The 12,092-nt window shown below is 41.3% G+C and overlaps 1 pseudogene; it reads left to right on the forward strand.

Annotated features, from left to right (window-relative positions):
* Window positions 1-1,488: 1,488 nt before the first annotated feature.
* On the forward strand, window positions 1,489-2,889 carry LOC137274740 (uncharacterized; annotated as a pseudogene).
* The last annotated feature ends 9,203 nt before the right edge of the window (window positions 2,890-12,092 follow it).

Consider the following 12,092-nt stretch of genomic DNA (forward strand, 5'->3'; position numbering starts at 1 on the left):
AAAGGCCTCACCAAACACACTAGACAGAATCACTTTTCTTCGACCAGTCCACAACAACAGAGCGGTGATGGGTCAGCTAAACGTAGGAAAACTAATGGTGATAATGAACAGTCATGCTCTAGACAAGCATTGAATAGGACTGTAAGGGAATTTGATTTCATTCCTCAAGGTCAAGAAGGGAATGATCCCTTCTACTACTTTGTGAAAATTCAGCCAGTAATCATAGCATGCTTGAAAACCGAGCTAGAAACAAAACGAAGCATCAAATAGGGACTTTGTACTCAATTCAAATTGAACAAAACCAATCCCGATGGTCAAATTTCTTATTCCGAACCCTGTTTTAGAACTGAAATGTCTCCAGTGATTTGAATGTGTTGTACACTGAAGCCATACATACAATAATGCAACTGATGGACAGTTACGGAGGGGATAGTTAAAACTTAAATTTTGAAACTGTGATGAGTCCTAATTATCTGTGGTCAAATTTCAAACTTTTCGTGGAAGTTCGTATCTCCCTCTGCCCCCTTCGGTAGAGAAAAAGCGTTGTCTGTTGAACATCAAGAACATGGACGATGACATGTGCTTTGTGTATTGTGTTCTGTCCCGTTTGTGTCCCGTCCCATCCCATCTAGTCCGAGAACAAGCGAGTCACTACAAGGATAAAATACAGCAATTAAACCTCACTGACTGTTCATTTCCCATGGGATTAAATCACATTTCAAAATTTGAAAAAAAACAAACTATGTCAGTGTCAATGTCTATGTCAATGTCAGTGTCAATGTCTATGTCAATGTCAGTGTCAATGTCTATGGTGTTGACGAAGATGAGAATCAGCATCATGTCATCTGTCCTTTGCGAGTCAGTTCAATAACTGCAGAAGTACCTCAAAATCGCCACATCGATCTCCTTTTGTTAACTGAGGAGGTGGAGGAAGAAGACGAACCCCCACCGTCTCACTATGTTCTGATCAGCAGTCTGTCAGCCTTGATTAGAAAAGCAGGTGACAATAAGAGTAAATTCATTTGTCGTAAATGTTTGTGGACGTTCAAGACTGAAAACAATTTGGTAAAATATGTCCCTTGCTATCATAAAAAACTCAGCGAATTAAAATGACAACCTGACAAAGCTTTTCGAACATTTGGTTTGGGTGACTATTGTCGTCTATGCAGATGTCGAATCTGTCTTGACTCCCTTAGATCATAATGAGACAACGAGGGGAACTTATCATGTCCAAGAGCACATTCCCTGTGGTTACAGATATTAGATCGTATGCAGAGAACCTGATTTTATGGAGCATGTATTTAAAGATTACGATCAAATCGTGGATATATTAAACCACCCAGTTCCCATGAATGTGACACACGAGGGAAATCTGGATTAAATTTGGTAAGTCACTGTTGCAGTTCAACGTAAAAAGTACAATTCAACGAGAGACACATCGATCACGATCATTTGACAGGTCGAGTCAGGGGTCTTTAAAACTGTCTTTTCAAACATGAACAAAACATGGGCAATTATCATCAGATTCGATCCATTCACAACACCCTCTACACAGACAAAGTAACCAAATTGGCTTTAACACCTCAAGATGATAAGCGATATCTGTTGGCAGACGGCACTGAGTCTCGACCCTATGGATTTAATCCTTTCTAGAACCTCTAAACACAAAATGTCTATAAACAAGTCTCGGTCATTAGTACAGTAAGTGTCTAGCAAAACATGTCAAGGAAAACCCTCTGATGTTGCTGGCAGAAGGAAAACGAAAGAAAGAAAGAAAGAAATGAGGTATTTCATTGTGGGTTTTCATCTATTGTTTTTTGACATTTTATTAAAACCTGATATCAAATCACGAAAAAGAAACGAAATAGAAACCATTAATGCACGATAGAATCAGAAACTTGTACGACACAAACTGAAATGTGTATGCTAGAAACTCAAACGTATATGATAAATGCTAAAATATGTATGAAAGAAACTACAATGTGTATGACAGGAACTAAAATATGCAAGACAGAAACTAAATTGTGTATGACAGGAACTGAAATGTGCATGGCAGGCACTAAAACGTGTATGACAGAAACTAAATTGTGTCTGTGAGAAACGGAAATGTGTATCATAGCAACTAAAACGTGTATGACAGAAACTAAGTTGTGTCTGTGAGAAACGGAAATGTGTATCATAGCAACTAAAACGTGTATGACAGAAACTAAATTGTGTCTGTGAGAAACGGAAATGTGTATCATAGCAACTAAAACGTGTATGACAGAAACTAAAATGTGTATGACGGAAAACCAAAACTTGTATGAGTTGTGTGACTGAAAAAAAACAAAAATAATTATTTCCTCTTTCAGTTTTTACAGGAAGATTGCAAAACTCACAAGGTACTGATTCAGGGTGGTGGGACGTCGGGGTGACGTGCTGAAGGAAGGGCGACTTTTTCACAGAAATCATCTAGCAGCTTGGCTTGCAGGGGCTCGATGTCTGGAGAGAATGCTAAGACAACGACTGAATGTGGGAGCACCAGAGAACACATCTCATAAGAGACCGCTCTCTGTGACCTGTTATGAGGTCCATATTCCGAGACGTGTGCATCACAAAAGCGGTAACAAGTGGAAACGCATTCGATCTTCATTTCAATCCGTGATGGAATCTATTTTTGTCGATGAACTTCAGGACAAAGCAAATGAATTATGCAACAGAAACTGCTATGGATGTAAAGTAGATCACCCGTCTCAAGTCCATCATCCATGTCTAATGATGGGACCCAATGAGCGGGTTGATGGCTATTTTGATGGTGCTTTGACATCATTGCCACGTGGACCCATCCTCGAAAAGGCACGAGAGCAAATGAAGTCGTCATTCCGAATTAACACTAAATGCTATGAGTGAGTGAGTTAATATTTAACGTCACATCGGCAATATTGCAGCCATATCGTGACGAGGACATTCTAAAATTTGAATTTATGTATATGGTAAAAAAACTGTCAACAAAGGACAGTAAAACAACCAGAGTATCACAATAAGAACTAAAACTAGCGTGGAAAGTTAACAATAATATCACTATTCAGACAATACAATATAAAAACAGGTTATAGATCACCAACAACTGAAGGTAGATCTTCATACTAGAGGCCATGGGGACTTACAGTACTTCTGCTACCTGCATGGTCGATAGCTGGATTTACACCATCCCCTCAGCTGCTGACGATTGTATGCAAGACTAGCCACAAATTAAAATGACAGAAATACAACGGCTAAAAAAATCGAAGACTAAATTTGACTTCATATGTTTTGGGACTTACGTACCCTCTCAGGAGGACAATAATTTTACGGTACTTCGACCCCCTCGAGGATACAGCAACTAACAACCTTTAGTTACTTATTCAACTTCCAATCACAAAATACTTAATATTTATTTACATGTCAGTCTACAAATCTAATTCTTTTAATATTGCAATGAATTAAATGAGAACTTACGTTACTAAAAAGGTCCTTCATAGTTCTTGATTTGAAATAATTGTCCCGTGTGATGGAATATTCAACACAGTCAAGCAAGACATGCTTGACCGTGATTATCTCATCACAAGGAGTGCAGAACGGAGGATCCTTGTCTTTCAAAAGACATCGTCGTATAAGGACGTCTTCATATCTGGACCGACAACCCAAGTAGGTGTAACCAAAAGATGGTTTTATTGCATGTAATTTATTGATACCTACCTGGGTGTCCCACTTCTTCTGCATCAGATCACGGATGTAAGATCTAATGGTAGCTTTATAATCAGCATAGGGAATAAGAAGTGGTGTCACAGATTTGTTGAGTGCTGCCTTAGCAGCAAGGTCAGCCAGAGTGTTACCAGAGATTCCAAAATGGCTGGGTAACCAACAAAAGACGATGTCGTAATGGCCAGTCGCAAGATCATTATAAAGTTCAATAATTTCAGTTAAAAGTGGATGTTTACCATGATAGGTTTTTAATTGCCTGAAGGCAAGAAAGAGAGTCTGAAAAGATGATATATTGTTCACACTTAGGATGTCTACTGATATATTTTAAGGCTGTTAATATGGCGTTTGCTTCCGCCGTGAAAATAGAGCTGTTATCCAGCAATCGGGAGGATATTGTTTTGGATCCAATGACAGTGGCACAAGCTACCGCGCCACCATCGTTGGATCCATCTATAAATAAGGATTTATATGTATTATATTTAGTACGTAATTGACTAAACTCTTGTTTATATTTTAATTCACTAGTTTCTGATTTTTTGAAAGTGGTCAAGGTTAGGTCCACTTAGGGTCTAACCAACTGCCAAGGAGGAGAAGAATGGAGACGGGTTATACTATCCAGCTCAATGCCGGCGGCAGAAATAAGTGGTTTTATTCTTAAACCAAGAGGCGGAACAAAAGAAGATCTCCTATTGTACAAATCCTCATAGAGAGGATTGAAGACACAGTTATAAGCAGGGTTTGACTAACTGGAATACGTATACTGTAGAGCTAATTTGATACGGCGTTGTTCAAGAGATGGTTCATCAGCCTCGACATATAGGCTGTCAACAGGTGAAGTTCGAAAGGACCCAAGGCAAAGTATTAGACCTTGATGATAGACAGAATCTAATAGTTTTAGGTTACTTTTGCAGGCTCCACCATATACAACTGAGCCATAATCAAGCTTCGAGCGGACAAGTGATCTATATATGTGTAGGAGGGTAGCTTGATCCCCTCCCCACTTTGAATTAGACGCGACTTTCAAGAAATCAAGTGCCTTCAGGCATTTAGTTTTTAAGGATTTGATATGTGGAAGAAAGGTTAAATGGGAATCGAAAATCAGACCTAAGAATTTGGTCTCCTTGACAAGTTTTATGGGACTGCCATATAAAAACAGTTCTAGGTCTTTATGAGGTTTATATTTACGGCAGAAATGTATGGAATTAGTTTTGGATTTAGAAAATTTAAAGCCGTTTTCAAGACACCATATATCTATTTTGTTTAAGCACAACTGCAGTTGCCGTTCAATTGTATGCATATTCATACCGCGACAAGAAATATTAAAATCATCAACAAAAAGTGATCCATCAATTGAGTCATGTAAAACCTTAGATAAACTGTTGATCTTGATACTAAATATGGTTACAGACAAAATACTGCCTCGTGGGACTCCCTGGTCCTGATTGTAATGATCAGACACGGTTGTACCCACTCTGACTTGAAACTATCTGACTTAACGGTCCCTTAAACCAAAATCACGAAGATCTTTCAAAATGCCGTACTTCCGTGTCTTTGTACTTTTTACACAAAGTCTTGAATAAAGACCAATCAACTTTTTTAAAGTTCCACCTTGATGAAGGTGGGCAATCACTGGGGTTTATGGCTGAAAAGATAGTAGGAAAATGGTCACTTCCACAAAGGTCATCGTGGACTGACCATTCAAATTCGTTATATATAGTAGGCTCGGCAACCGAGAGATCCAGAGAAGAGTAAGAGCCAGTTGCCGAGTGAAGATATGTTTTAGAACCATCATTGAAAATACACAACTCATTATTGGAGAAAAAATCCCCAAGTATCTTTCCTTTTGCATTTGTGGTGTTACTACCCCAAAGCGGGTTATGACCATTTAAATCGCCCATGATTATACATGGTTTTGGCAGCTGGTCATTAAGCATCTGAATATCACGTTGCTGTATGGAAGATGATGGTGGGATATAAAAGAACACAGAGTAAGTACAACATGTAATGTCACGCGGACAGCCACAGCTTGAAGATGGGTGTCAAGTGAAATAGGACTATGAATCGTACCCTGACTCACCAAAATAGAAGTGCCTCCAGTGGCCCGATCACCACCAGGAGAATACCGATGATAACAGTTATAATTCTTTAAATCGAATTTATCTGTGGATTTCAGATACGTCTCTTGTAAACACAGAGCAGATGGTCTGAAATCCTGAACCAAAAGCTGTAAATCTATGAAGGTGTTTCGTAATTGGGGATCGACACCGCCCTTTCTTTGAGGGCGATAGGCAATGTGTGCTGTGCCGAATGTTATCAGACACATCCACTTCTTCAAGGGAGCCATGTTTGTTAAACAACTGGATCTTGTTGTCAGATTCTTTAGATGGCCTGGGACGATTGCGTCCTGGGTTTCGTTTTGTTTTTATAACGTGTTTTCCATTTGTTTCTGATGATGCTGACTGAGATGACTGAGATGACAGTAGGTTTTGGCATGTTGTTTGATAGGAGGTAGATTCGAGGAAAGCAGTTGAATCGGCAGTGAACGGCATTCGTTGAGGAGACTCTGTTGTTGTCCATGTGTAAACTGTTTGACATCCAACATCTTTACATGAAATATACTGACTAGCAGGGTACTGAACAGCCTGTGAAGTTGGCCGTGACACGGCTGCAGAATAGGGACCATGTGTGGATTGTTCTTCATCAAGAACGATTTTTTTCGCATCTTGAAATGAGATGTTCCTTTCATATTTAATTTAATTCTTTTGGCTCACGCGTCCATTTTGGGCATTCATTTGAAGATGACATATGATCACCGCCGCAGTTAACACATGAAGGATTTTTCGTACACTCGTTACTGTCTGCACAACTACCACCGCAATAATGGCAAGCAGCCTGTTTAGTGCATGTGCTGGATCCATGGCCAAAGCGTTGACACTTGTAGAAACTCAGTAGATTAGGAATGTACATATCCACTTTAATACTACAATATCCTGCTTTATTTGAACTAGGAATTTTCGGAAGACCAAACGTATGTGTTGGTCTTAAAGATTTCACCATGGCGCTTTGAAGAAAAGCGTTTCACAGCTACAACATGTTGAGTTTTCAGTTCTTCCAAAATGTCATCCTCTGTCATGTCAGCAAGGAGATGACCATTATCACGCACTATCCCTTTGCAGCTGTTCAGGGACCAGTGCGGGGAAACCACCACTGGAATATTTGCCAGGGTCTTGATGGAAAGAAGACTAACAGCTTGTTTGTGTCGTCTACATTTTACCAATAGACACCCACTACGCAACCTTTTGGTATCTTCAACATCGCCAGCGATTCCTTGAATGGCCTTTTCAACAGTAAAAGGATTTAGTTTCGATGGATTACCATCTACTGAAGTGATAACCAAAAATGTGGGCCAATTTTCATTAGTCACAGGAGGCGTTCGCGGTTCATCAATATCAATTTCAAAGAAATACTCAAACAAACACAACCAAAAAAAAAAAAAAAAAAAAAAAAATCAGGGTGGATGCGGGGAGTGAATTCAAAGGTGCATTTAAGGAGTTCTTAAAAAAACAAAAGATAAAGCTTACCATAGCTCGCAATGAAAAGATCAAGAGCAATTACGTCGAACGCTTTAACAGAACATTGAAATCTCTCATCACTCGTTACATGACGCACAAAAACACCAAGCATTATTTGGACGTTCTTCCAAAACTGGTTTACAACTTCAGCCTTTCCCCATCTGTCCCCTGCACAAGTGAACAGAGAAAATGAAGTGAAAGTATGGGATCACGTCTATATGGGGCCCTTGAGGAAAATCAGTAAACCTAAAATCATGAAATACGTATTTAAGTTTGGCGACCTGGTTCGCATCTTATATCTCAGGAAACCCTTCATCACGGTACTCGACCTCAAGTGGACGGAGGAGTTATTTAAAGTGGCATGACTTTACAAGAAACAGACGTTTCCACAGTACAAACTGAAAGATTTTCACGACGAAAGGGTGATAAGGTACTTTTACGCGAATGAGCTAAAGAGAGTCAACAAAACGGCGAACGTGCTCTGGCGAGTCGAGAAAGTTCTCAAAAGGAAAAGAGTGAGGGGAAAGACTTACGCTTTGGTACGGTGGCTCGGCTGGCATAAGTCTTTCGATTCATACGTGATAGTAAGCGAATTGAAGGAAGTGTAATATGTTGTGAAAAACAAAATAAAATATGGAGAAGTATGTGTATCTCAAAATCACCGATTCCCAAACGACATCCTTTCCAGAGAATACGGCCTACCATTTTCGCCTCAAATTAAATCAAAGGTTAGTCTTCGACGTATTCTGGGTGGTGTCTTTAACGGAGCTGAACTTTGGACAGGTGGATCTGAGTAAAGTCACGGATCCGTACATAGACGCATTGTATAATCTTTGCGACAGTTTATTGGCGGGCGAAACTCAACTGGCCTTATTGAGATGCATCGATTTAAGACAGGGACCTACCTACGCGATTGGTGCTGAATTTAATATTCGTTTCTAGCTGAAAGAAACCGACAATATCGAAATGTATTTAAAGTCGGAAAATGCATCGACAGCATCATTCCTAATGGAAGCGTACGCTACACTTCATTTAAGATCTTATCCTTTTGTGGAGTATGATACAAAAGAAGCCATGGATTCACGTCCTCTGTATTTCCCTGGCTACTCCAAGTTTAAACATTATTTGGACAACAAACACGTGAGGAAAACATCTAATCTGCTCCACGGAAAAGTGGAAAAGCTAGTGATTCCACCTCGGCCAGCAGGAACACATCATCAACAGCAGCAACTGCAGCCGACTAAGGTCAGTTTGCAAATGACGTCGGAATTGCAAAGTGGGGTAGAGAGAGCGGAAGCCAAAGACGAAAGAGTGAAGGCTTTAAAACGCAAGGGTGGTGACAAGTGCGTCACAATGTAGAAGATACGCCAAACCGACAACAACACTGCCCCTTCCAAGACGGCCAAAGCGCTCAAGTGTAGGCCCGTGCAAGACAACAACACTGCCCCTTCCAAGACGGCCAAAGCGCTCAAGTGTAGGCCCGTGCAAGACAACAACACTGCCCCTTCCAAGACGGCCAAAGCACTCAAGTGTAGGTCCGTGCAAGACAACAACACTGCCCCTTCCAAGACAGCCAAAGCACTCAAGTGTAGGTCCGTGCAAGACAACAACACTGCCCCTTCCAAGACAGCCAAAGCACTCAAGTGTACGCCCGTGCAAGACAAAACTGCCCCTTCCAAGACAGCCAAAGCACTCAAGTGTAGGCCCGTGCAAGAAAACGATATCTTCAGTTAAAACAGCATCCTTCACGACCAAGACACGATGTCACTCCTTCACGACCAAGACACGATGTCACGGTTGAATGACAAAGAATTCGAAGAGCTGGTGCCCGAATCCTTGAATCTCTTCACTTTACTCCCTTATCAGACTAGCATACATGAATGTGCGACCTTTAAGCCAAATCAACGATGGTGAGCCATTGGAGTTTCAACTCGGGTCCTGACTACACCGACCTGAGACGCACTCGTCTGCACGTGAAAGTCAAAGTAACACAGGCCGATGGTACTTCCTTAGCTACAGATGAGAAATCGCCCCCACAAATTTGTTCTTGCAAACAATGTTCTCACTGCTCACAGTGTACCTGCAGAACCAGCTCATGTCTTCGACCATCTACCATTACGCCTAGAGCATTATTAAGAGCATGATGAAAGTCTTGCTGCGATATGGCGAGGAAGCCCAAAACACTCAGTTGTCTACGCAGTTGTTCTGCGAGGATGTTGGCGATAACGACGCTGATCTGGAAAGCTGTCACCAGATCTAATAATACAGGAGTGTTGGCACGCTCCACTTTCATAGCAGAAAGCAAAGAACTCACCCTTCGACATGGACAGACTTCTGCCAAACGACATGGACCTGACCCTGGAAATGTTCAGATCGGACCCCAAATTTTGTTTGATGAGCAGTGTTACCGCACATGAATTCTAAGTTCACCTCTGGGGTGCTTACTTGCAGGTGTGCAAGGTTAAAAAGTTCGAACGCTCTCTACCCGTACCCCAAGAGCAAAGTCAAAGTGACCAGCATCCCGACCACCCAGCAGGCGCACACCATAGACAACGTCAGCAATCCCGTCGCTAGCCGATACATCGTGGGACTGGTGGAAAGTTCGAGTCTCAACAGGAGCTACACCGGCAATCCGTATAATTTCAAGACATTCATGCTTAAAAAGATGGCGTTGTACATCGACGGTGTCAGTGTGCCGGGTCAGCTCGTCGAAGCCGACAATGTCGCCTGTTATGTCAACATGCTCGACGGCGTGGGTGTGTGGAAGGGAGATAAGGCGCAGCGGCATTAGTAGAAGCAAATTTCTCCTCGGGAACGCTTTGTTCGTCTTCGACATTGAAAAAATGTGCGCAGGATTTGGCGTATCTGAATTTGGTGAAATCAGGAAGTGTGAGGCTCGAACTGGAATTTAAATTGGCACCCAAAAGCACGCTGAGTTGCGTCGTCCTGACGCAGCGAAATTCCCTCATTGAAATCGACCAAGCCCGCAACCTGTTTGTCAAGTAATTGCCAGAGGCTGAAAGCTTCACACCTTCGGTGTGTCGTACGATGCAACCCGAGTTTAAGATCTCACGATGTGGGCGTGTTTGTTTAAGACACTTTACCTATGCTCATGTCAAATCTGCACGCTAAAATTAAGGCATGTAAACTCGTAAAGGACTCATTGTAAACACCCAGGTCGGCACGGGATTACCATGTGCTTCAGAGGGTATAAGAAATGTTTGACAGTTTAGTAGAATAACCGGTGGATAAAGTATTTCATCACTATTTGAAGTATGAGTATGAATAGAGGTTTGCTCTCTCTTCATAGCGTTGAATCCAGTTCTTTAATATTATTAATTATGTAAGCTCTTTATTGTACTGAATGTATATTCATTTATAGTGCTGAATACTATTTCTTTATAGTACTGAATAGATGTTATAGAGAAACATCAACTCAAATAAATAAAAAAGAATATTTCAGAAAAAGATATTGGTTTCACGTTTTCTTTCCCTAAAACTCTGTCATAAAATACATCTACATGGGTTACGATTCGACAGTTGAGTCGGAACATTGGTACTGTACAGTACAGTCATGTAACAGTCCGGTGATCGATCTAATGTTGCAGACAGTTCATGCTTACTGCCGCTTGAAACACCTACGACTATATCCGTCATAGGAGGAAGTTCTTCCGGTAAAACCCATCAGGTAAAACGGATGCTAGAACAAGTCCATGACATATTTCGGCCAGCACCCAACTTGATAGTGTATTGCTATTCAGTTTGGCAAGATGTGTACAGTGACATGCAGCACTCCATTCCCAAACATCCAGTTTCACGACACCCTTCCTACGGAAGATGAACTGAGATCCTGGTCTGTACAGTCGGGAAAACGCATGCTGTTGATATTTGATGATTTAATGATGGAGATATGTAGAAATTAACTCACGCTGCATCTGTACACTACGCTCTCTCACCATTTAGGGATCACGGCAATCAACATTCAACAGTCGGCTTATCCCAAAGGTGAATGCAACAGAACCATGTCTCTAAACACACATTACTTTGTTCTGTTATCCAACCAGCGTTCGGTACACGAATACAAAATTTTAGCATCGCAGGTATTATTGGGACAGATGAAATATTTTACCGAAGCCTTCCAAGATGCTGTAGGGAGACAAAAGTACGGATATCTCGTTCTGGATGTCCCACCAACGCTGACGAACAGTACGGACGTTTGCATACAGGAATAATTCCCGGTGATGTGTGCACTGTGTACTTACCTCAGTCATAATTCATGTCTGCTCATATCTAAAACTATAATCTAGCAAATCAAAACAAAACAAAAAATACAAAGTGTACACGTAGCACTGGGTTTCATCACTTCGCTTTCAACTCTCGAACTAAACAGAACTCTGAAGGTTTGAAGACACAGCTCCAGACTGTGCCGAAATAGTGCACTGTACCCAGGAGCGCGGACAGAAATTTAGTGACAGACATTTGAAACATTTGAAAGCGGAGCGGCAAACATTCAACACATCTCAACATGAATGAACTGTTGGGTAAACATAGGACTTTTCTTCTGTTGGAACACGCTAATGTGAAACAAAGAAAAGTTTTGTTGAATCATGCATCACGCGAACAGTTTAGGGCTTTGATTACTCTGATATTTAACGTATTAAGGGGCAACATCGTCCTATCGAATGAGGATATATTACGACTGTCACGTCCCAAGAAGTGTATTCGAACATTGGCCATCAAGACAGTCAGTGGACATCGTAGACGTGATCTGATTGCCGCTCACCATGCGGTTCTACC

The sequence above is a fragment of the Haliotis asinina genome, chromosome 2, assembly GCF_037392515.1.
Source record: "Haliotis asinina isolate JCU_RB_2024 chromosome 2, JCU_Hal_asi_v2, whole genome shotgun sequence".
In the NCBI taxonomy this organism is placed as follows: domain Eukaryota; kingdom Metazoa; phylum Mollusca; class Gastropoda; order Lepetellida; family Haliotidae; genus Haliotis; species Haliotis asinina.